At 46.1% G+C, this 24,377-nt stretch overlaps 1 protein-coding gene across 3 annotated transcripts in view; it reads right to left on the reverse strand.

Annotated features, from left to right (window-relative positions):
• The window catches only part of SPRED3 (sprouty related EVH1 domain containing 3), a 36,673-nt gene extending 13,068 nt beyond the window's left edge, over positions 1-23,605 (reverse strand). Inside the window, exon 1 of one of the 3 annotated variants that reach the window (XM_028742042.2) lies at positions 23,546-23,605. The gene's annotated coding sequence lies outside the window, so the exon portion shown is untranslated. The other 2 variants (XM_028742043.2, XM_028742044.2) reach the window with 2 other exon arrangements.
• Positions 23,606-24,377: the final 772 nt, after the last annotated feature.

Consider the following 24,377-nt stretch of genomic DNA (forward strand, 5'->3'; position numbering starts at 1 on the left):
TCCCTGCGGTTTGTAAATACAGTGGTACCTCGGGTTACATACGCTTCAGGTTGCATACGCTTCAGGTTATAGACTCCGCTAACCCAGAAATAGTGCTTCAGGTTAAGAACTTTGCTTCAGGATGAGAACAGAAATCGCGTGGCAGCAGCGGGAGGCCCCATTAGCTAAAGTGGTGCTTCAGGTTAAGAACAGTTTCAGGTTAAGAACAGACCTCCGGAACAAATTAAGTACTTAACCTGAGGTACCATTTTACGTGAGTGTCATTTTGGACAGCATCTTTCCAAAGTTCTTATTTTGTCAAATTGTTAAGTAAAACTTTTTTTAAAATCCAAATGAAGGTTCTGACATGGCCAGCAACATGTTGTTAACTTGCACTATCCCATTAACAGGAGTTCTAGGTTTCTTTTGGTGTAATCGGACCGCCTTATCCTTTACTTCCACATGAACATCATTTTGTTAATTTGTTTGTTGGTGGGCTATTCTGGATACTTGGGAGGGAAATAAATTACAATTTTACATATAAAAAAAACTAAAAAACCAAAACATGGTTCCAACAACAACACCCTTGGCTGTGGTGCCTTGATTGAATTCACAGATATAAGGGAAAGCTCGTTCCGTTCAATAATTCAATACAGATTACGTAATAGTAAGGGAAGCATAGAAACTGCGAAAAGAGGTAGAGGAAAAAGAAAACGAATAAGGGATTCAAACCGATCTAGAGGAACAGAAAGAATGCGGAAAAAGTATAAATACGAAGGTAAATTCTTCCTAGGAATCTGATGTACAGATTCTTTAAAATACAGTTTGTAGTCCTGAAATGAGTTTGTATGTTGGAAAAATATTTGGTTTTTGTGTTTTTTTTCTTCATCTTTTTTGCTGTGTTTTTATTTTCCTTTTTTTTTTAACCTGTTTTGATAATGGATTGTTGCTGTTGATCGGTTTTTTTATTGGTAAATTAATAAAGCATTTTAAATTTTTTTCAAAATTTTTATTAATTTTCCACATTTATAACAGAAATAACATACAAAACACACAACAGAAAACACATTACAATACTAAAGAATTTTTTAAAAAAACACTTATTACTTCTAAGACCTAATTTAACTTTCATTGTTAGCTGACTTCCTCAAATCCCCCCTAACTGAATTTCATTGAATCACCTTGTAACAGTTCTCCAAAATCATATTTCCAATAAAATTAACTCCTTCAATTTACTGTCCTCTTCTCTTTTATTAGTATTCTAATCCTTAATGCTTTACAATTCATTCTTATTCTAAGCCTAAGCCTATTTGATACTTCCAAATAACTTCTAATTATCTAAAGTATTTTTAAAAAGAAAAAAAAGGGGGGAAGAGGGCAAAGAGGAAGAGCAACCAGGGAGGAGCTGCCTTGAACCCCCCCCCGAGCGGCCCCTGAAACATCGCGTGCCATGGGAGAAAACGGTCCTCCGCTCTCTCTCTCTCACACACAAACCAATTTATTACTATTTGTTGTTGTTGTTTAAGGACTCCTAGGCATAGCTGTCCACTTACAGATTTGAAAATAAGGGACCAGCAGCCTCGAAAATAAGGGATCAGCAGCCAAAATAAGGGATTTTCCAAGGGGCACAGGTATGTTCAACTTCTGAGCCCCTACAAGCCAAAGGCAGAAAGCCCAGCCAGCAGCCAAACAAAGCCTCAAGCGGTGGTTCCCACAGCGCAGCAACCCGGCAAAGGGGATGCGGCAAGGAAAACCACAGTCACCTCTCCGCTGGGAAGCACTGAGCAAAGGCGAGTCCCCTGGCAACGCAGCTGATTTGATCGGCACAAGGCATGCAAGCTCCACCCCCCAGTCGTTCTTAGACTCCTTATTGGGTGAGCAACACAGCCAAACAACACAGTTGGAGCCTCCCTCCTCCCTGGCCGGCAGGGAGGGAGGGAGAGGAGCTGCTTCCTTTGAAACCCGGGAAATTTAAGGGACATCATCAATAAGGGACAGCAGCGGGACATGGCGCTGGTATAAGGGACTTTCCCGCCAAATAAGGGACGGTTGACAGCTATGCTCCTAGGAGGAGGGCAGAGAGAAGGAACGCCCAGGTGCATCTGAAGCAGCACAACCGGACGCCTTCATCTGCCCCAGCTGCAACAAAACATGTCTCTCTTGTATCGGTCTCTACAGCCACAGCAGCTGCTGTAATTCTCCAATGGTTTGACTTCACCCCCAAATGTGCACACTTCCACTGTCTCCCGAGAAAGATGGATGCTATCTATTACCTGCCCTTCACTCTAAGGTCCCAGGGTATGTGGCAACATTGCAACACAACATTGCACGCAACACAACATTGCAATGCAACTTTTAAAAACGTGCAATTACAGAAATAAGGCAGGGTGGATAAAAATAAAAGGTTTTTTTTAATTAAAAAAATCAGATTATTATTTTTTTTAATTGGATTTTCAAAATTTAAATTGGATTTTTAAAATATGTAAAATGCTTTTGGAGGAAAAAAAACTTTCTAAATATAGTTTTCTATTTAAGTTACATTATAGTCCAAAAGCTATTCATCAGGAAAAAAGGATTTGTTTTATGTTTTTCATGTGTGCTAAAACTCAGTCCAAGTTTTTTTAAAAATAAATTTGTTTAACCACCTCAGTTAACAACCATGGATACATACGCTATAATGTTACTGTTTTAGTTAAATAAATTGTTTAAATTGTTGTTAAGGGAATGATTACTTTTCTCCTTCCAATAGAGTTGTCCAAATATAAACAGTTAACTTATTATGAACCTCACCATAATTTCATAATTATCTGTCTATGTATTTCTAATCGTATAAGCAAATCAGTAATTTTTGATATGACTGTAAAAACTACTCTGAAAATTTGTTATTCTAAAAATGAAACCTTCATCTGGTTGTAAATATTAAGATTATACCAGCAAGAATGCGTCTTTCTGTAAAAAAAGAAAAAGATTTAAATCAAGTCTTACCGACTAGTGATTTAAATCGTGATTAAAATTGACTTGATTTAAATCAAATCCACCCTGTAAGGTTGGTTGGTTGGCATCCATCTGTCTTGGGAGAAGGGCCCCTTTGGGGGGTGAAGTCAAAATGTTGGAAGGTTGCAGCACCTGAGTCTGAAAAAATATACAATTGCCAAAACCAGGGCAAAGAGGTGTGATGTTGCTGGTTTTATAAGAAAGTATTAAAGCTTTTTCATAATGCAATGCAATGCAATAAGCATAATGAAAGAAACTACCGTATTTTTCGCTCTATAAGACGCACCAGACCACAAGACGCACCTAGTTTTTGGAGGAGGAAAACAAGAAAAAAAATATTCTGAATCTCAGAAGCCAGAACAGCAAGAGGGATCGCTGCGCAGTGAAAGCAGCAATCCCTCTTGCTGTTCTGGCTTCTGGGATAGCTGCGCAGCGTGCATTCGCTTCATAAGACGCACACACATTTCCCCTTACTTTTTAGGAGGGGAAAAGTGAGTCTTATAGAGCAAAAAATATGGTAATCTAAATACAAACAAAAACAGCAAAAGAAAGGGAAATGCAGAGTCCTCTTTAAATGTATAGCTTTTCCCACACAGAAACAGGTGGATCCTCTCTGCTCTCCCCAGTGAGATAAACCTTTCTTCTTCCAGTCTCTCTCCCTGAAATATCTTCCCTTCAACAAATGAAACTGATTTGTAAAAATGTTACATGGAAAAAACACACGAGAGAGAGAGACATTGCACACACTTTTGTAAATCAAGAAAATTTTTAATAATAATAATAAGAGAGTGTCGTGTTTTTAGATCATGGGTAGGCAAACTAAGGCCCAGGGGCCGGATCCGGCCCCATCGCCTTCTCAATCCGGCTTGCGGACGGTCTGGGAATCAGCGTGTTTTTACATGAGTAGAATGTGTGCTTTTATTTAAAATGCATCTCTGGGCTATTTGTGGGGCATAGGAATTCGATCATCCCCCCCCAAAAAAATATAGTCTGGCCCCCACACAAGGTCTGAGGGACAGTGAACAGGCCCCCTGCTGAAAAAGTTGGCTGACCCCTGTTTTAGATGATTCAAAATGCCTGAAGTAAACGGTTGCAACCGTGAGAACGGCCCTGTAATGTAGGTCAGAATCATTCCCCTTCAAGCTGCATGTCGTGAGCAGGAACCCTGAGGATGACAGTTTGGCTCGCGTTGATGCACAGAATCAGGCCACGAAGTGTGCTGAAGGCAAAGGCAGGATTTGCATTAGGCACTTCGTAGCTCAGCTTCTGAGAAAAGCAATGACAAACCTAGACAGCATCTTAAAAAGCAGTGACATCACCTTGCCAACAAAGGTCCATATAGTTAAAGCTCTGGTTTTCCCAGTAGTGATGTATGGAAGTGAGAGCTGGACCATAAAGAAGGCTGATCGCCGAAGAATGGATGCTTTTGAATTCTGGTGCTGGAGGAGATTCTTGAGAGTCCCATTGACTGCAAGAAGATCAAACCTCTCCATTCTGAAGGAAATCAGCCCTGAGTGCTCACGGGAAGGACAGATCCTGAAGCTGAGGCTCCAAGACTTTGGCCACCTCATGAGAAGAGAAGACTCCCTGGAAAAGACCCTGATGTTGGGAAAGATGGAGGGCACAAGGAGAAGGGGACGGCAGAGGACGAGATGGTGGGACAGTGTTCTCGAAGCTACAAACATGAGTTTGACCAAACTGCGGGAGGCAGTGGAAGACAGGACTGCCTGGCGTGCTCTGGTCCAGGGGGTCACAAAGAGTCGGACATGACTAAATGACTAAACAACAACAAAGCTCAGCTTTTGCTCGGCCATTGTGTACCTCTCAGGTCATCCGCTCTGGCTGACTGCTGGTCCCCACAGCCAGAGATCAGGGATGGGGAAATTCTACGGTCTGGCTCAAATCCTCACCCCAGGTATATATTCTTTTTTTAAAAAAAAAAAAAAGTTTAATCATTTTTTTGATACAAACATCAACCGCAAAAGACACATACAACAAAAACCATAATAACAATAACACAATTTGACAATTCAGATTTGAATACACTGATATACCTACAACTACACATTTTTAAACAATATTTTCCCACCTCTCTGTCCTCCCCCCACCACTATCCGCCTTATCGCTTAAATATTCCTTCCAGATTTCTTCATATTTATCCATTCTTAATTTGCGTCGACATGCAATTCGTTCGTATGTAGTTAATCTGTCCATATTATCAATCCATGTGCTCAATGGAATCTTTTTGCAGCTCTTCCAATTCATCAAAACAAGTTTTTTTGCTTCTAATATATTTTTTTTGACCCCTTGAAATCTCCCACATTTCCGGAATATAATGTAGAATTAAATTCAGTTCCCCTAAATAACAATTTCTTTCTATATATATCCTCACCTCGCACCAAAATGATCGTATCATCGGGCAGTTAATCAACATCTGTACTAATTTCGCATATATTCTTGCGCATCCTTTCAGACTTTCTGCTACTCTCCCGTTCACCCGTATTGTGGGTCTAACCACCACAACAAATACCCTGGAAGGAGCATTTATTCATTCCACAAAGTGGTTTACCCAAAGGAGCGAAACAAGGACATTACCAGTAAAAACAACGATTTCAAACGTTTAAAAATAATAATTAAAATGGACGATAAGCCTGTAACGCTTTGAAAGAGAATATGATGAAAATGATGTATAGCTGGTATATTACACCAGTGAAATTAGCTAAAATGTATAAGACAAATAATAAATGTTGGAAATGTAAAGAAAAAGAAGGAACATTTTATCATATGTGGTGGGAATGTAAAAAAGTAAAGAACTTCTGGGAAATGATATATAATGAGATGAAAAAGATGTTGAAATATACATTTTTTAAAAAAAATCAGAAGCATTTTTACTTGGTATTATAGGTCAGGACATTAATAGGCAAGATGTTAAATTGTTTTTATATGCAACAACTGCGGCAAGAGTATTGTTAGCCCAGAAATGGAAACAAGAAGAAATTCCGACGAAAGAAGAATGGCAGATGAAATTAATGGACTATGCAGAATTGGACAAAATGACAGGAAGGATTCGAAACCTGCGGGACCAGAGATTTACAGAAGATTGGAAGAAGTATATGAATTAAGAGCAACTGTAATCAACAAATTACGCTAGTAGGACTACAAGAAGTTTTGTAAGGAGAAATATACGAAGTGTTACAAAGTAGAAAAAGAGAGAGATATTGGTTATGAGTTTGAAATGTAACAGGGAAAATAAGAAATGTATACTAAGAGATTAGATTGGAAATTTTTCAGAGAGGATTGATGGAAGTCAAAAGTTTGAATAAGATGTAAAAGTACGTTTATTTACTGTTGAAAATGATATGTTAAAAAAACTAATTAAAAAGTATATATATACAAAGCGGTTTACCCAAAGGAGCGTTACTGTTTCTCAGGCGGCTAGTCCTAGTCTTTATAACCCTGGACCTTCTTCCAGAAGGCAGAAGTTGAAGGAGATCATTTCCGGTAGCGCACTATCCTGCACTATCTCTGCAGCTTTATTATGGCACTCTCAATTTTACATCTTAAAAAGCAGAGACATCACCTTGCCAACAAAGGTCCGTATAGTTAAAGCTATGGTTTTCCCAGTAGTGATGTATGGAAATGAGAGCTGGACCATAAAGAAGGCTGATCGCCGAAGAATGGATGCTTTTGAATTCTGGTGCTGGAGGAGACTCTTGAGAGTCCCATGGACTGCAAGAAGATCAAACCTCTCCATTCTGAAGGAAATCAGCCCTGAGTGCTCACTGGAAGGACAGATCCTGAAGCTGAGGCTCCAAGACTTTGGCCACCTCATGAGAAGAGAAGACTCCCTGGAAAAGACCCTGATGTTGGGAAAGATGGAGGGCACAAGGAGAAGGGGACGACAGAGGACGAGATGGTGGGACAGTGTTCTCGAAGCTACCAGCATGAGTTTGACCAAACTGCGGGAGGCTGTGGAAGACAGGAGTGCCTGGTGTGCTCTGGTCCAGGGGGTCACAAAGAGTCGGACACGACTAAACGACTAAACAACAACAAGAAGAATGTGTGCTTTTATTTAAAATGCATCTCTGAGTTATTTGTGGGGCATAGGAATTCGTTCATTCCCCCCAAAAAAATATAGTTCGGCCCACCACATGGTCTGAGGGACAGTGGACTGGACCACAGCTGAAAAAGGTTGCTGACCGCTGGTCTAAGCCATCACCTGCTCCCTGACCTCTTTTCTTTTCTTTTTTAAATGTATCTGGAGAAGGCAGGGCTTGAACCTGGGACGTTCTGCATGTCAAGCAGGTGTCACGCTTGTGTCTTGGCCGAATGTTAGCAGAAGCCAGCTGGCTTGAGATTTGCCCTCTCCTAGTCACTGGAACAGCAGCCTCAGCTGCCAAGCGTTATGCAAACTCTGATCTAATCTGATTCTTATAGCAAGCAGATGTTTTTTTCGGTACCTTGTTCACAAAGTTAATCATTAAATTGCCTGTGGGTGGGGCAGGTTGGGGGGGGGGGGAGATGTCGCCTTGACTGGGAGGAAAAGGAGGCGGAGGACGCTGGTTTCAATCTTGTGCAAAGAGGCCTCTGGGTGCAGCCGCTGCGCAGCACATCCAGAGACGTCCTTGATAAGAGAGCGTAAGCAAAAAAATAAATAAAAAAGGGAGAGATACGAGGGTGGAAAACTAGTTGAACATGTGCAATAGCATAAATAAAGGAGGCAGGCAGCTGCAGAACACTGACAGCTCCTGTAGGCAGGCAAACCTTCAGACGACTATTTATTCAGCGTTCGTCCTCATCTGCTTGCACAAGGCTTGCACAGTGGTTGAAATGTACACCTGTTCATGCCCAGAAGATGTGGCATTCAACACTTTGAACACAGGTGAAGATGTGCGTGAGGGGTTTTTGCAAGGGTCTTTAAAAATGTGGCATTGTTATGATTTATTAAATTTAATTCTGGCTTTTTTGCCACGGCAACTCAAAGCGACTGACAATATTTTAAACGAACACATACATACGTTAAACCCAGCATTTTTTTAAAAAAACCTAATCTAAAAGAGAATTCTGTTTATTAAAAAGTAGATGGAAACACCCCACTTCCAGCAAAAGGCCACAGATAATTAAAAGCAAAAGTCCTGATGGGAAAAAAGAAAAAGCTTTTTCCCGGCACCCAAAGATACGTAATTATTATTTTTAACACTGACTTATTGATCGCTTTCTGAACCACCGTCTCACGGCAAAATAATTAAAAACAGTTCGAAACACAGAAACAAACAAATAACATTGACGGCGGGACTGAAGCCCTTAGAAGCGGATACTGGAGTCAAGAACTGTTTATCCAGCTGTGGGGAAGCAAACGTCTTTGGCTGCTTCCAGGAAGAACAGGCAACGGACGCCGGCTGTTTCTCCTCAACAGGGATGGTATTCCACAGGGCAGAGGCTGCCACACTAAAAGCCCTGCCCCGAGTTACTGAGTTCTTTGGGACTTGCCGCAAAGACTGTGCTGCAGGCAACAGATATCTGCTGGTTGATACAGGGTACCGTATTTTTTGCTCTATAAGACTCAATTTTTCCCTCCTAAAAAGTAAGGGGAAATGTGTGTGCATCTTATGGAGCAAATGCAGTCTGCGCAGCTATCCCAGAAGCCAGAACAGCAAGAGGGATTGCTGCTTTCACTGCGCAGCGATCCCTCTTGCAGTTCTGGCTTCTGAGATTCAGAATATTTTTTTTCTTGTTTTCCTCCTCCAAAAACTAGGTGTGTCTTGTGCTCTGGTGCGTCTTATAGAGCAAAAAATACGGTGATTTGGTTCCGAATTGCACAGGGACTCACATGTTAGCAACAACATGTGCAGGATGTTATATGCCGGAGGCAGGTTGCCCCCCCCCCCCAGCAATCTAAACACTGCCTTCTGCACCAGCTGAAGCCTCCGGACAGACCCCAAGGGCAGCCCCACAGAGAGCGCATTGCAGTAATCCAACTATGAGTGCCGTTCACATCTTGTTTGCCTATCCCCAGCTTACGTAGAGAACATAGTTTTGTAAAAGCATCTAATGATAATAATAATAATAATAATAATAATAATAATAATAATAATAAACAATTTTTTATACCCCGCCCTCCCCGGCCAGCGCCAGGCTCAGGGCAGCTAACACCAGCAAAATTACAGTAAAAACATAATAGGGGGAAAAAACCAATTTAAAATACAGTGGTACCTCTGGATGCGAACAGGATCCATTCTGGAGCCCCGTTCACATGCTGAGCAGAATGCAACCCGTGTCTGCGCGTGCACGGGTCGCGATTTGCAGCTTCTGCGCATGACATCATTTTGAGCGTCTGCGCATGCGCGAGTGGTGTTGAGGTATTGGCCTTCCTACATTAGGGTGTGTCCTTTCGGGGGGGGGGTCTTAAAAATATGCTTTGGGGTGTGAGGAATTCAAATCCTTCTTCTATTTTGTGACTGGACAACATTTCGCTTGGAAAGTCTGCGTCTGGCGAAGAAGCATATAAGCTGCTTTCGGAAAAGCAAAGCGTTTTAATTTTACCTTCTGCAAAATGCCGGTTAATGCTAAATAACGACAAGATATAACAGAATTGCAAGCACTTGGCAATCGCGTTTTAACGATCTCTGTGCAACTTTCCACACATTTTTGACTTGCCAGGCAAAAGCAAATTGTATTCATTCCACCAAACGATCTTTTGAATTCCCAAGTCACGTTGCAACTTTTTAGCGCGCCCCCCCCCCCACTTTGGGAATTTGAAAGCTGAAAAATTCAACGTGCACTGCTCCCTTTAGTCACACTACCAAAAAAAGCCGCCCCTGCCCCCCCGCAAAAAATTGTGACTTTATTCTGCAAATCCAGAAAAGGAGACATGTGGCCACCCCAGATCTTGCTGGAACCCCAACTCCCAGGCAGCCCCAGGCAGCAGAACCAAAGGCCGGGAATGATGACCATATGCATGATGAACATCCACATTATTCATTGAAACAGTTAAAACATTATTATTTAAAACATCCCAGAAAAGAATTAAATTCAGCAGTGAGTTAAAGACCAGGTGAAAAGACCTACGCGACTGGGTAAAGGTAAAGGGACCCCCGACCATTAGGTCCAGTCGTGGACAACTCTGGGGTTGCAGCGCTCATCTCGCTTTACTGGCCGAGGGAGCCGGCGTACAGCTTCCGGGTCATGTGGCCAGCATGACTGAGCCGCTTCGGGCCAACCAGAGCAGCGCACGGAAACGCCGTTTACCTTCCCGCCGGAGCGGTACCTATTTATCTACTTGCACTTTGACGTGCTTTCGAACTGCTAGGTTGGCAGGAGCAGGGACCGAGCAACGGGAGCTCACCCCGCCGCGGGGATTCGAACCGCCGACCTTCTGATCGGCAAGTCCTAGGCTCTCTGGTTTAACCCACAGCACCACCCGTGTCTGGGTAGGCTTGCGTAAACAGAAATGTTTTTTGCTGGCAGGAAGAAAGGCTTCAGCGAAGAAGTCTGCCTGGTGTCCATCGGCAGGGAGTTCCAAAGCACGTGCACTAAAAATAGATACACAAATATGCACACATGCCAAGGCCTGTCCAACCCAGCCGGAGCACAGGTTGCCAACTTCCGGCGTGGCGGTGCTCTTGTGCAGCTGCTGCTCATCTCAAAGGATCCTGCTCGGAAGGGCTACCTGGTGGTGGATCAGGCCCTAGATTAGGATGTTGCTCGGTTTGTATCTAGGGCTAGCGAAGCAGGCGGCATTTTGCAAAGCATCTACCTGCCGGCAACGCGATGGCACAGCGCCCAAGGACTCTGGTACAGTGGTACCTCTGGTTACGTACTTAATTCGTTCCGGAGGTCCGTTCTTAACCTGAAACTGTTCTTAACCTGAAGCACCACTTTAGCTAATGGGGCCTCCTGCTGCTGCCGCACTGCCGGAGCACGATTTCTGTTCTCATCCTGAAGCAAAGTTCTTAACCCGAGGTACTATTTCTGGGTTAGTGGAGTCTGTAACCTGAAGCGTATGTAACCTGAAGCATCTGTAACCTGAGGTACCACTGTACTTGATTTCTCCGCGGCTTCATCTCGGCTGCTCTGCAGTGCCACCCCTGCAGGTGGCTGAACAGGGACGCTGCAGCTTCCAGGCCTGCAGTAAACGGGTGAAAAAAGGAGCCACCAGTGTGCCCTTTAAATAGCTGCTGCCTCTGGTCTGGTCCCTTAGCAAGAGGATTAAAGTTGGTCTCTGACAGCCCCAATACCTGTTCCTCTGCTTGTTAATTCCCCCTGCCTCGGGCCACCTTCAAAACGTTCTACCTGCTTCTGCACAACACAACCTGAGTCTCTTGCCCACGTGTGATTGCTACTGATGAGGATCAGAGCCCAGAGAAAAACTGCTTCTCCAGGAAGAGCCATTTTGACATCCTCCCTGGCTCACGGACGACAACAACAAAACACCGGAGACAGCGCACTGGGTTGAAACATCTACGGCTTGCCTCAGCTCCCCAGGAACATCTATCTGAGAATGCAATTTCTCCAAAAACCGAAGACTGGAGAAATTGCATTCTCAGACAGAAGAGTATCAGGGACTTCTAGAACATAATGGCCCCAGGAACATCTGGCTGACCACCGCCGGGAGCAGAACACTGGGTTTGCTGGTGTTTTGGCTCTGCAAGGCCGTTTCTAACAACCTTTCGACCAATTTAAGCCTGGCGTACGGCTTCCGCAACGGGATGTCCGTGGATCAAAAAGCAAGACCGAGAAGGTCTTTAATCCAGACGAGAGCCAGTCCTAAGAGGCTAGTCCTCAAGAATGTCGCGGGGTGTCTCCGCACAGCAGTGCTCCGAAACCAGCCTCCATCCTGGGCTTAAAGCACATGCCACTTGCAGACGGCAAAATGTGCAGTCGGGAAACGGCTGCCTTCAGATTTATTCCACGTCGGAAAAGTCAGCCGCCCTGCAGAAGTGGCCCTCACCTGCTTGGGAGGCCGGGAATAAATATTTCTCTGAAAAGCATCATCTGCGGACCCCAAACAGCAAGTGTGGCAAATTCCTGGTGCTACGGCCGTGCGCCGGACTCAAGAGCAGTTTTGGAGTAATTCTGCACCAGCCGACGAATCGGTTCCAAAGGGGGGGCTGGCAGGTTCCACCGCCCACCCCTGAAAAGCCCTAACCTGCCACCATCACGCCAATCAAAACCTGGAGCCGCCCATGGATGAATCACCCAAATTTTAGTTGATCAGAGGCAGCCACGTACCACCCGAACCTCGACAGAAATGCCCTTTTCGAAATACTGGAGAGAGAGAAAATGTACAGTTTGATAAACAAAAGGAAACTGCTCGCCGCTGGAAGGAAAGGCCAGCTTAGGGGATGAGGGGATGACATTTTCCATTACAGCAACGCTTTCGAATGGACATACAGCCTCAGTAACCATATATGCGTGGATTTCAATTTTAGGCCCCTTCCCTCAAATAATCAGCCGAAGTTGCCCCTTTTTAACACAAACACACACTCCATGTTCACTACACAAAGTACCGTATTTTTTGCTCTATAAGACTCTTTCCCTCCTAAAAAGTAAGGGGAAATGTGTGTGCGTCTTATGGAGCGAATGCAGGCTGCGCAGCTATCCCAGAAGCCAGAACAGCAAGAGGGATTGCTGCTTTCACTGCGCAGCGATCCCTCTTGCTGTTCTGGCTTCTGATATTCAGAATATTTTTTTCTTGTTTTCCTCCTCCAAAAACTAGGTGCGTCTTGTGGTCTGGTGCGTCTTATAGAGTGAAAAATACGGTGGTTACCAAAGCTTGCCGTCTGGCCAGGTGCCTTGCAAAGGCTTCTCCATCCCCAAGCCCTCTTTTAAATTAATTTTTGATTTCTCTTATTTATTTTTATTTATTTTAAAGGCAAGGTGCCCCTCTGCACACCCAGTTGTCTCCCCTTGCACTCTCCTCTTTCTGACATCTTCGCCCCCCCCCCCCCGCTCATCACAACCTGCGAAACAATTTTCTTGCACAGATTTGAAATCCTCCCTCTTCCCCCCACTAATTTCTGTGCACTAAAGTATATTGAGCCACATTTTTAAAGGGGTGCCACAGATTCATTCTCCATCTCTCTCTCTGATGAAAAGAACAGCCCAGCTTACTGGAAGAGGAAGCTTACATGTATGGTAAACAGATTTAAAATACACCCCTGCACAGATCACGAAGCCTGCTTGCATGCAGCGATACCAAGGAACAATGCATGAAGAGGCAGAACGCGAAGGAGGGGCGAGGAGGCAACTTGCCGCCTCCCTTCTGCTTCCGTGTAACGGCAGCAAGGAGCAGACTTCTGTTAAGAGGCCTGGGAGGAAGGCTAGAGGGTGTAGAAGGCTGAATCGCCTGGCTTGCAAGTTCTCCCTGGGAAGAACAGGATGCGGCCTCTATAGCAAAAGAGTAGCAGCTTCTGCTGGACACTGAACATCTTAGTTCTCAGAGGTTGGGGTTGTTGGTTTTTTAAATTAAGAAACAAGGGGCTAGTCCTCATGAGTTCTTGCCAAAGATGTCTAAAAGGAAAGGAAAGGAAGCGAAGCTAGTTTCTGTCAAAAATGACACAAAATGCAAAAAAAAAATGCATATATAGTATGCAAATTTTTACGGGCACAAGGTAAACAGGGAGGTGTACTGAGGCTTTTGAGAGCTTTTTTTTTGGGGGGGGGGAGATGATGCACCTTCCACAAACACACGCCCTAAACCACTCATCGCATTTGACCCACCGCAACAGATATTTGTCATTTCTCCACAATTCCACCCCCCCCCCAAATCTGTCGACCTTCCAGTTCCAGATAATAATATAACCAACTTATTCCAGCTGCAATATTAAGGATGTCACTGCACACTGACTCCAATATATTTTCTACGGAGGGTTTTTTTGGGGGGGGGGTTGGCTCCATGGTCTGTGGTTCAGAAAATCCGAACCCGAACTCCCTCGAAACCTGAGCAGCCAAGACAGATGTGTGGGTTTTTTGGGCAGGCAATTTTGGCCAGATTCGTCCCTCATTCTCAGACCTTTATATATTTCTGAAGCGTCACAGGACGTTCCAGGAAGCGGTTTTTGTGCCGGAGTCAATTTTAGGGAGCAACGGTACAGGAGACGCCAGAGAAAGTTTTGCGATTTAAAAACCAATACCCAACAGCCTTCTGATTTAGCCTCCTCGAGGTAAGGAGGCTGGGTTGTACCTACGCAACGCCGCACAGTTTTGAGCATCATGGCTGCCTCTAAAGGCGGCCAACAACGGTAGCTTAGCGAGGATCCCTTGTGCTAAGATAAAATAAATCTCTCTCTCACACACACAATTACAGTCCTAGAGGGGAGAGACTGACTATGAAACCCGCAAGGGGTGTATGTATATACACCACACTGAAATGCAAAACCTAGGATTCACAAGCCGTTGTTTTCCTTGGTGCTGTGTACAACGCTTACCCAGTTGAACTGCGGACCGTGACAGGCTGTCGTCACCCGCCCCTTTCTTGGGGTGTCTGCAAACTGCTGCCACATCAAGCACCTCACCCACACCACCTCTGGAGATTACCGTATTTTTTGCTCTATAAGACTCACTTTTTCCCTCCTAAAAAGTAAGGGGGAATGTGTGTGCATCTTATGGAGCGAGTGCAGGCTGCGCAGCTATCCCAGAAGCCAGAACAGCAAGAGGGATCGCTGCTTTCGCTGCGCAGCGATCCCTCTTGCTGTTCTGGCTTCTGAGATTCAGAATATATTTTTTTTCTTGTTTTCCTCCTCCAAAAACTAGGTGCGTTTTATGGTCTGGTGAATCTTATAGAACGAAAAATACGGTACATCTCTGTGGCTCAGCCGCCCTTTAAAAGAGAATTAGGCAAATTTAGGGAAGACGGGGCTATTGATGGCTACTAGCCACAATGGCTTAAGAACCACAGAATTGTAGACTTGGAAGAGGGCACAAATGTCATCTAGTCCAACCCTCTGCAATGTGGGACTCTTTTGCCCAATGTGGGGGCTCCAACCCACGACCCCGAATTCCACCGACTGAGTCGGAGGCAGAGGTGTTTCTGAATGCCAGTGTCTGGAAGGTGGGGGGAAGAGTGTTTTTGCGCTCTAAACCCACTTGTGGGTTTCCCTACAGGCAATAGGTTGGCCACTGTGAGAACAGGATGCCCGCCTGGTGAGGCCACTGGCCTCATCCCGCTGGGCCCTTCCTACGTTCTTAATAATAATATTTTATTCTTTATATCCTGTCCATCTGGCTGAGTTTCCCCAGTCACTCTGGACGGCTCCCAATCGAGTGTTAAAAACAATACAGCAATAGATATTAAAAACTTCCCTAAACAGGGCTGCATTCAGATGTCTTTTAAAAAGAGGATAGCTGCTTATTTCCTTGGCATCTGATGGGAGGGCGTTCCACAGGGTGGGCGCCACCACCGAGAAGGCCCTCTGTCTGGTTCCCTGTAACCTCACTTCTCGCAGGCAGGGAACCGCCAGAAGGCCCTCGGAGCTGGACCTCAGTGTCCAGGCTGAACGATGGAGGTGGAGACGCTCCTTCAGGTATACTTTGAGGCCGTTTAGGGCTTTAACAGGTCAGCACCAACACTTTGAATTGTGCTCGGAAATGTACTGGGAGCCAGTGTAGGTCTTTCAGGACCGGTGTTATATGGTCTCAGCAGCTGCTCCCAGTCACCAGTCTAGCTGCCGCATTCTGGATTAATTGCAGTTTCTGGGTCACCTTCAAAGGTAGCCCCATGTAGAGCGCATTGCAGTAGTCCAAGCGGGAGATAACTAGAGCATGCACCACTCTGGCGATACAGTCTGTGGGCAGATAGGGTCTTAGCCTGCGTACCAGATGGAGCTGGTAGACAGCTGCCCTGGACACAGAATTGACATGCGCCTCCATGGACAGCTCTGAGTCCAGAATGAATCCCAGGCTGCGCACCTGGTCCTTCAGGGGCACAGTTACCCCATTCAGGACCAGGGAGTCCCCCACACCTGCCTGTCTTCTGTCCCCCAAAAACAGTACTTCTGTCTTGTCAGGATTCAACCTCAATCTGTTGGCCGCCATCCATCCTCCAAACGCCTCCAGGCACTCACAACAGGACATCCACCGCCTTAGATTCTCCTGACCTCAGAGCTGAGAAGGGATGTCCTTGCCACAATGGCTTCCGCAGGGTTCTAGTCCCCATGCCGCATTTTGGGGGCATTCAGAAAAGTCATGCAGGAATCCTTTGCCCAACGTGGGGCTCAAACCCAGGACCCTGAGATTAAGAGTCTCTTACTGACTGAGCTACCCCACTGCCCTGCCATTGGCTCTGGCTCCACATAGTTTTGATGACACCGCAAGTGTCCATGTGGGACTCCTTGTGCTTTGAGCCAGTGTAGCTCTTAAGACCTGATACTGGAGACAGATCGCAGATGTAGGGTTGCAGCAGGTGGACCTGTGGTCTGGATCCCGCAGGGTCTCTTTTTAAGGGCCTGCTCCAGAGTAGGGTTGCCTCTGCTCCCAGGCCAGGGGTAACCAGCCTCCGGATATTGTCCGGCAACAATTCCCCATCAGCCCCAGGCAGCGTAGAAAGCGGAGAGGGATGGTGGGAGTTGTAGTCCCGCAACCTCTGAAAAAACCTCAGCGCCTAGGACTTGCCGATCGCATGGTCGGCGGTTCGAATCCCCGCGGCGGGGTGAGCTCCCGTCGTTCGGTCCCAGCTCCTGCCCACCTAGCAGTTCGAAAGCACCCCCAAGTGCAAGTAGATAAATAGGTACCGCTTTATAGCGGGAAGGTAAATGGCGTTTCCGTGTGCGGTGCTGGTGCTGGCTCGCCAGAGCAGCTTCGTTACGCTGGCCACGTGACCCGGAAGTGTCTCCGGACAGCGCTGGCCCCTGGCCTCTTAAGTGAGATGGGTGCACAACCCTAGAGTCGGACACAACTGGCCCGTACGGGCAGGGGTACCTTTACCTTTTTACCTTTAACCTCTGAAAGGCACCAGGTTGGCTACCATTGGATTAGACCCTTAAGTACCTCGTACCTACGGGACCACCTCTCCTGGTATGCCCCACGGAGGACCTTAAGGTCCATAAATAGCAACACCCTAGAGGTCCCGGGCCCTAAGGAAGTCGGATTAGCCTCAACCAGAGCCAGGGCCTTTTCAACACTGGCCCCGGCCTGGTGGAACGCTCTGCCTCATGAGACCAGGGCCCTGCAGGATCTGATTTCTTTCCGCAGGGCCTGTAAGACAGTTGTTCCGCCTGGCCTTTGGCTTGGAATCAACTTGATCCCCTCCCCCTCTTTCTTTTTGCTTTCTCCTCCTGTGAAGAGCTGCATCTTAATGTTTTGATGTCATATTTTAATCTTGTTTTTAAAGTTGTATTTCAATCAACTTGTTTTTATTATTGGTTGTTAGCCGCCCTGAGCCCGGTCTTGGCTGGGGAGGGCAGGGTATAAATAAAATTTATTATTGTTGTTATTATTATTATTATTATTAAGAACCTAAGATGAGCCCTGCTGGATGAGGCCAGAGGCCCTTATAGCCCAGTGTCCTGTTCTCACAGCGGCCAACCAGATGCCCCAACAGGAACCCTGGAAGGAAGACCTGAGTGCGAGAGCATCCTTCCCACTTGCATACATGTGCAGAGGAAGGCAACCAAGGTGATCAAGGGTCTAGAAACCAAGCCTGATGAGGAACGGTCGAAGGAGCTGGGTATGGTGAGCCTGCAAAAGAGGAGACTGAGAGGAGACAGGATAGGTAAAGGTAAAGGGACCCCTGACCACTAGGTCCAGTCGTGGCCGACTCTGGGGTTGTGGCGCTCATCTCGCTTTACTGGCCGAGGGAGCCGGTGTACAGCTTCCGGGTCATGTGGCCAGCAGGACTAAGCCGCTTCTGGCGAACCAGAGCAGCGCGCGGAAACACCGTTTACCTTCCCGCCAGAGTGGTACCTATTTATCTACTTGCACTTGACGTGCTTTCGAACTGCTAGGTTGGCAGGAGCAGGGACCCAGCAACGGGAGCTCACCCCGTCACGGGGATTCGAACCACCGACCTTCCGATCAGCAAGTCCTAGGCTCTGTGGTTTAACCCACAGCGCCACCCGCGTCCCACAGGAGACAGGATAGCCGCCTTCAAATATCTCAAAGGCTGTCAACATGGAAGAGGAAGCAAGCTTGTATTCTCCTGCTCTGGAGAGTAGGAACCATAGCTGTCAACTTTCAGATTTGAAAATAAGGGATCAGCAGCCTCACCTGTCCTGGGGACAGTCTACGGGATATCTAACAATCCGGGAGAGCAGCGGGAAGCAGCGCTGGAATGAGGGAATTTCCCGCAAAAAAAGGGAAGGTTGACAGCTATGGTAGGAACCAAAACAACGGCTTCGACTTGCAAGAAAGGAGATTCCGACTAAACACCAGGAAGAATTTTCTGACAGTAAGAGCTGTGAAGACGGTGGAACAGACGCCCACAAGAAGTTGTGGACTCTCCTTCCTTGGAGGTTTCTAAGCAGAGGTTGGGTAGCCACCTGTCATGGATGCCTTAGCTGAGATTCCTACATTGCAGAGGGATCAGTGTTTCCCAACCTTGGGCCTCCAGCTGTTTTTGGACTACAACTCCCATCATCCCTAGCTAGCAAGACCAGTGGTCAGGCATGATGGGAATTGTAGTTCAAAAACACGAGTCACTAGATGACTCGTGGGGTCCCTTCCAACCCCATAATTAGATGATTCCCAGGAACTGGGATTCAGAGGCATACTGCCTTTGATGTTGGAAGGAGGACACAGCGACTGTGGCAAGTAGCAGGAGACTCTGAACCATGGGTTCGAGCCCCACATTGGGGCCGCATTGCAGGAGACTGGACTACCCTACAAGTCTATTGCTGATCGCCAAAGAATGGATGCTTTTGAATTCTGGTGCTGGAGGAGACTCTTGAGAGTCCCATGGGCTGCAAGAAGATCAAACCTCTCCATTCTGAAGGAAATCAGCCCTGAGTGCTCACAGGAAGGACAGATCCTGAAGCTGAGGCTCCCATACTTTGGCCACCTCATGAGAAGAGAAGACTCCCGGAAAAGAACCTGATGTTGGGAAAGAGGGAGGGCACAAGGAGAAGGGGATGACAGAGGACGAGATGGTGGGACAGTGTTCTCGAAGCTACCAGCATGAGTTTGAGCAAACTGCGGGAGGCAGTGGAAGACAGGAGTTCCTGGCGTGCTCTGGTCCAGGGGGTCACGAAGAGTCGGACACGACTAAACGACTAAACAACAACAACAACAAGTCTATGATTCAACGAAGTAGTTGGATTTCAGTTGCCCTCGGCCCCAGGCAACACGGTCCATTGTCAGAGACGATGGAAATTAAAAGTCAAGCCATATTGGGAGGCTCTCTATCCATGCAGCAATCTCTAGCTTATTCCATGGCTCCCCTACAACATTCGTTGGCTTACGGGGTGTTTTCTTGACCACATACGAGACGAGTCCCCAGTGGGCTTCAGCCGTCAAAGAACTAGGCCCGCAAGGAAGTTCACGGATGCAGATCTCGAACTGCACCTCTTGTTAAAAAGGGAAAAGGGGGGTGGGAGGAAGGAGGGCAGCATTTTAGAAAAGTCAACGCCGGGTTTCAAAGCACCTTTCTCCCCACCGGAGGAGAGGCTTTTAAAAGGAGGGTTTACGTGCCCTGCAAATTAGAACTCATTTTATCCTGCGTCACCGGGGCTGTGATCGCTTTACCATCGTACCCATTTCACAGGTGGGGAAAAGGCAGGGTTGCTGCCTGACAGAAGCAAACCTTTGCTGATTAATGGATTAAACTCATGCAATCAATGAATGGAGAACCTGCATGCAAATAAAACAGATCAGGTGTGGGTTTTCTTAAAGGCGTGTGCTGCTTTTAGGTAAGTCATGTTTTTTCCACGTCTGTGCAGACACCATCTTAGAACAGGCAATTCCTCTTGCGTGAGTCAGAGAAAACGGGCTTTATGTTCCCTCCATGTTTTTCCTATGCCATCCATGTTGCATCGAGCTGCATGTATTCAGTTTTTTGTTTTTGTTTTTTTAAAAAAACTATTAGGAGGCCCAATTAAACCAGGAACATTTTTTTAAAAAATGAACCAAATAATTTTAATCGTTTTTTCCCCCTCCAACCAATGGATCGACCAAATGTTGCACAGTCCGAGGCAATGCGAAGGGAAGACCAGCCAAGGTTACGCAATGAGTCAGCATTGCAAAAGCTAAGGTCATGTCTACATGGCAAACACAGGGCCAGTTCGGTACCATTTTAACCATCATGGCTCCCCTGCTACGAATCTTGGGACTCTGGGAACGATCAGTCGGCAAAGGGACCAGGAATTCTAAGACACCCCTAGGCCCAATCCCACGGAATGGCAGAATGTCCCTTGCGGCAAAAGATCCGACTCGGAATCCGGTTTAAAGTCAGTTGTGTAGATTTCCTCCAAGAATCCTGACGCCAACACAAGCTCTTCCCAAAACTAGACAACGACACCAGGAGTCAAGACTGAATTCGCCTCCAGTTCCTGACCTGACTCTGACCATTAAGCCGTATTCCAAACCTGCGTTCAAAACCGACTTGAGAAACCTTCCATCCTGGTACCCTGATGGCTCTAAATATTTCTTGCAGGGAGAAAGAAACACAAAACCTTTTTTTCTTTTGCAAAATGCTTCACTGCAAAAGAAAGCCCCTTCTCATCCTTCGCCGGAGCAAAACCTACCAACTTTTTATTTGCGGGGGACAAAAATGATGGAAATTTGGGCGCAGGAAAATAGACGGGTGAGAAAGCAACACCTCGATTCTTCCCTTCCACACTCCATATCGTGTTTCCGCCTTTAATGGCACAAAAGAGGGGTTTGCATTGTAGGTTGAAGGGGGGGGGGGGAGAAAGATAAGAAAGGTGAAGGGAATAAATAACCCAGGATCCACACTGTGCCATATAAGAAAATCCCCCCCACCCCAAATCCCCCACTTCTATCACTAAGAATCTGTAGCAGAGCTGTCCAGGATAAGGGAAGAGATTTATTTTTTATCCAAAAATTTTTTTGGGGGGGGGTGTCATTGCAACGAAAGTCAAAGATAGGAATATCAGATCCTCACTGCCTATAATATAATGTATATATACCTCTCTCACACACACACTCACTCTCTCTCTCTCTCACACACACACAGTGTTTTCAACATACAGGTGACATCACAATGCGTTGCCATGGAAAATGACATTAAGTATTACAAGATCAAAGATGTTGAGGCAAAGTAGAGAGATGTATTCCTCGTTTTTTTTATGTGGCAAGGGGAAGAAATGAAGAAAAACAGAGGAATTGTCTATTTATTTGTGCGTTTTTCTTAACTGACTTTTTTTGAAAAAACCGAAGCATCCACAATCCCCCTTTCACGAAAAATGCACAAAACCAGTGCAAATTCCCCATTTTCCAGTGCAACACATTCCCCCTTCTTTCCCACAATGTTCTAATAGCCCCCCCTTTTTTTCCAAAAGGAAGGTGGGGGGGGAATGTGAATATATTCCATACAAAGTTTTGTGGGGTTTTAAAAAAAAACAAATCCTAAACACGTCCAGTTGGAATAAGGACAAATTCAGAGAAAAAACGACACCATTATTATGAAGGGGGGGGTGAGAAAAAAATTTATATGCTCTCCTCTCACCCCAACACACAAACACACACAGCATGCCATGAAATAAATTTGATGCAAACACATCCCTCTCTGGCCTTGGCACAAGCAAAAAATTTATTCTAGTGGGGGGTAGAAAATTAATCCTGATCTATTCTCCCCCTCCCCTGCAGCCACGAATTAACACGCACATCCTGCAGCCCCCTCTGTATGAATCAAATCCCCCCCCCCCATTCACATATTTGAAGGAAAATGTATGCAAACGGCTAATTCCCTTTTACGACAAATATACAGAGATTTCCACCCCCCTCCCTCCACCAGGCAAGGAAGGTTATACAGTTCACATTTCAAATACATACTTCCAGTTTCAAACCTTATTGCAGAGCTGCAGTCTGTTGTTGCTGCATATATTGAAGGAATAATAAAAAATAAAATAAAATTGTGCCCTCCCCACCCCCACCCCTCCCAAGCCAGATGTATGTCCTGGGCTGTCAACAATTTTTTCTGGAGAGCTGCAGACCCAGCCACCCGACCACCTCTCCTGTTTCTCAGTCCCCCTACCCCTATCTGACAGCGCTAGGAACGGGAGGGCTTAGGGAAAGGTACGCGTCTCTATGGCCCAGCCGCCTATTCCTTCAGCCCATCTCAATGGAAACCCTGGGCTGGATTTTTGTGAATGGAGGGTCACATGACCTAGACTCGGTTCTTTGTCCCTGTTTCTTGAATAAACAACAGGTGAACAGAGGGAAATTAATACATGTATAACAGACATAATGGATTTTTTTGTATCAAACTGTAAGGAGGAAAAATAACAGAGAGACAAGGAAATTTTCATTTCCCACCCCCCCCCCACGCCACCCCTAGAACAACACCTCCAGGGCTGTAAAAAAACGCATAAAAATCCCCCCAACAACACCCAGAAGCAATCCCAGATCCTTCCACTATGACACAGCCGGCTAAAAAGCCCCCTCCCTTTTAGCCCCCCTCCCCACGCACCCAAAACTGACAGGCAAGAGAAGCCCACCGCCATGAATCTTCTATCCGCACCCTGCCTTTTTATGAATGAATCCAGATGCAAATGGCTTCGATTCACAAACAAATAGACCCCCCACCCTCTTTTTTTCCGGTGGGATTGAAACCCATTCATAAAAAAAAGAGAGAGACCCACCTTCGTCGTCTGAAGAAAACGAAGGACTCATTGAAAAAAACAACAACCCAAAACCCACCACGTATATGGATGGAGGAATATCCTTTTTTTAAAAGAAGGAAAACACAGCTAAAGCTACCAAGCACCCGTTGTTGTTTTTTTAAATAAAAAAAGCAGAGATAAAAAAGATTAATAAAATCACCACCCCGCCGCTACCCTGGCAAAAAGGTTTTAAGAATATACAGATTTTTTTTTATGAATGGGGGTGATGTTTTCTTATCTTTTCCATCCACCTCGTCCATTGCTTAGCAAAGGTGGGGGGGCTGTTAAAGCAACCCACGACATGCGCCCCCCCCCTTTGCGATTTCTAAATACACATATTCATAGAATCGTATATTTGAAAAAAGCGAAATATTTAAAGAGGGAGGGAAAAGATATATAAATATATATATATATATAGCAGAAGAATGACTCACTGTGAATCGATGGCCGTTACAGCACGTTAGCTTCGCATATTCACGTTGATGGGACTGACTCTCTTTCCTCCTCCTCCTCCTCCCCCCCCCACGCCCTCCCCCATCAATTAGAATTTCATATGCATGCCCAGATATATGCATATATATGCATAGGTTGCAATTTATCATCGTAAAGAGGATGACAAATTAGCAGCCATCTTCCACCCAGCTAGGACAAATTAGCATCGTTTCTAACAATTCCCCCCCCCCTCTATTTCCCCCTACCCACCTCTGCCTACTGTCCTCCCCCCTCCTCCCCAATCCATCTCGCCTCCTTCCTCCCTGCAGCTGTTAAGAATTGCCTGGTCCAAGGCTGATACTAACCAAAACCTGGGTGCAAGGACTGTGTGTCTCTTACACCGATGGTGAAGGCCAGGAGCTGGGGGTGGGGGCGGGAAGGGGGGGGGGACAGAATCCAAAGATGAGAAAGGAAGAAGTAGACAGCGGTTTCCACCTGGTCCTAATGCCCTGGAATAATCTGAGAAGAGATCAAAAGGCGAAGGGGAGAGAGAGAGAGAGAGATAGAGAAGGGAAAATGTGAAAGAAATGTTATTCGCCCAATCATCTGTCCCTGGGGGGGTAAGGAAGGGCTTCACTTTGCCCTCTCTGGGAGATGTGCAAGAGAAGGGTTTGTGGCTGGCTGGATGTCAAGGCACACCTAAGTGCAAAGAGAAAACTTTGTTGTTGTTTGTTTCTGATATATTCGTCTATCTCAGGGGTTTGAGCGAACTGCGGGAGGCAGTGGAAGACAGGAGGGCCTGGCGTGCTCTGGTCCAGGGGGTCACGAAGAGTCGGACACGACTAAACAACAACAGCAATCTCAGGGGTCAGCAAACTTTTTCAGCAGACCCTTGTGGGTGGCCGGACTATATTTTGAAAAATAATAATGAACAAATTCATGTGCCCCACAAATAACCCAGAGATGCATTTTAAATAAAAGGACACATTCTACTCATATAAAAACACGCTGATTCCTGGACCGTCCGCAGGCCGGATTTAGAAGGTGATTGAGACGGATCCGGTCCCTGGGCCTTAGTTTGCCTTGTTGTTGTTGTTTAGTTGTTTAGTTGTGTCCGACTCTTCGTGACCCCCTGGACCAGAGCACGCCAGGCACTCCTGTCTTCCACTGCCTCCTGCAGTTTGGTCAAACTCATGC

Source organism: Podarcis muralis, chromosome 7 (assembly GCF_964188315.1).
Source record: "Podarcis muralis chromosome 7, rPodMur119.hap1.1, whole genome shotgun sequence".
Lineage (NCBI taxonomy): Eukaryota > Metazoa > Chordata > Lepidosauria > Squamata > Lacertidae > Podarcis > Podarcis muralis.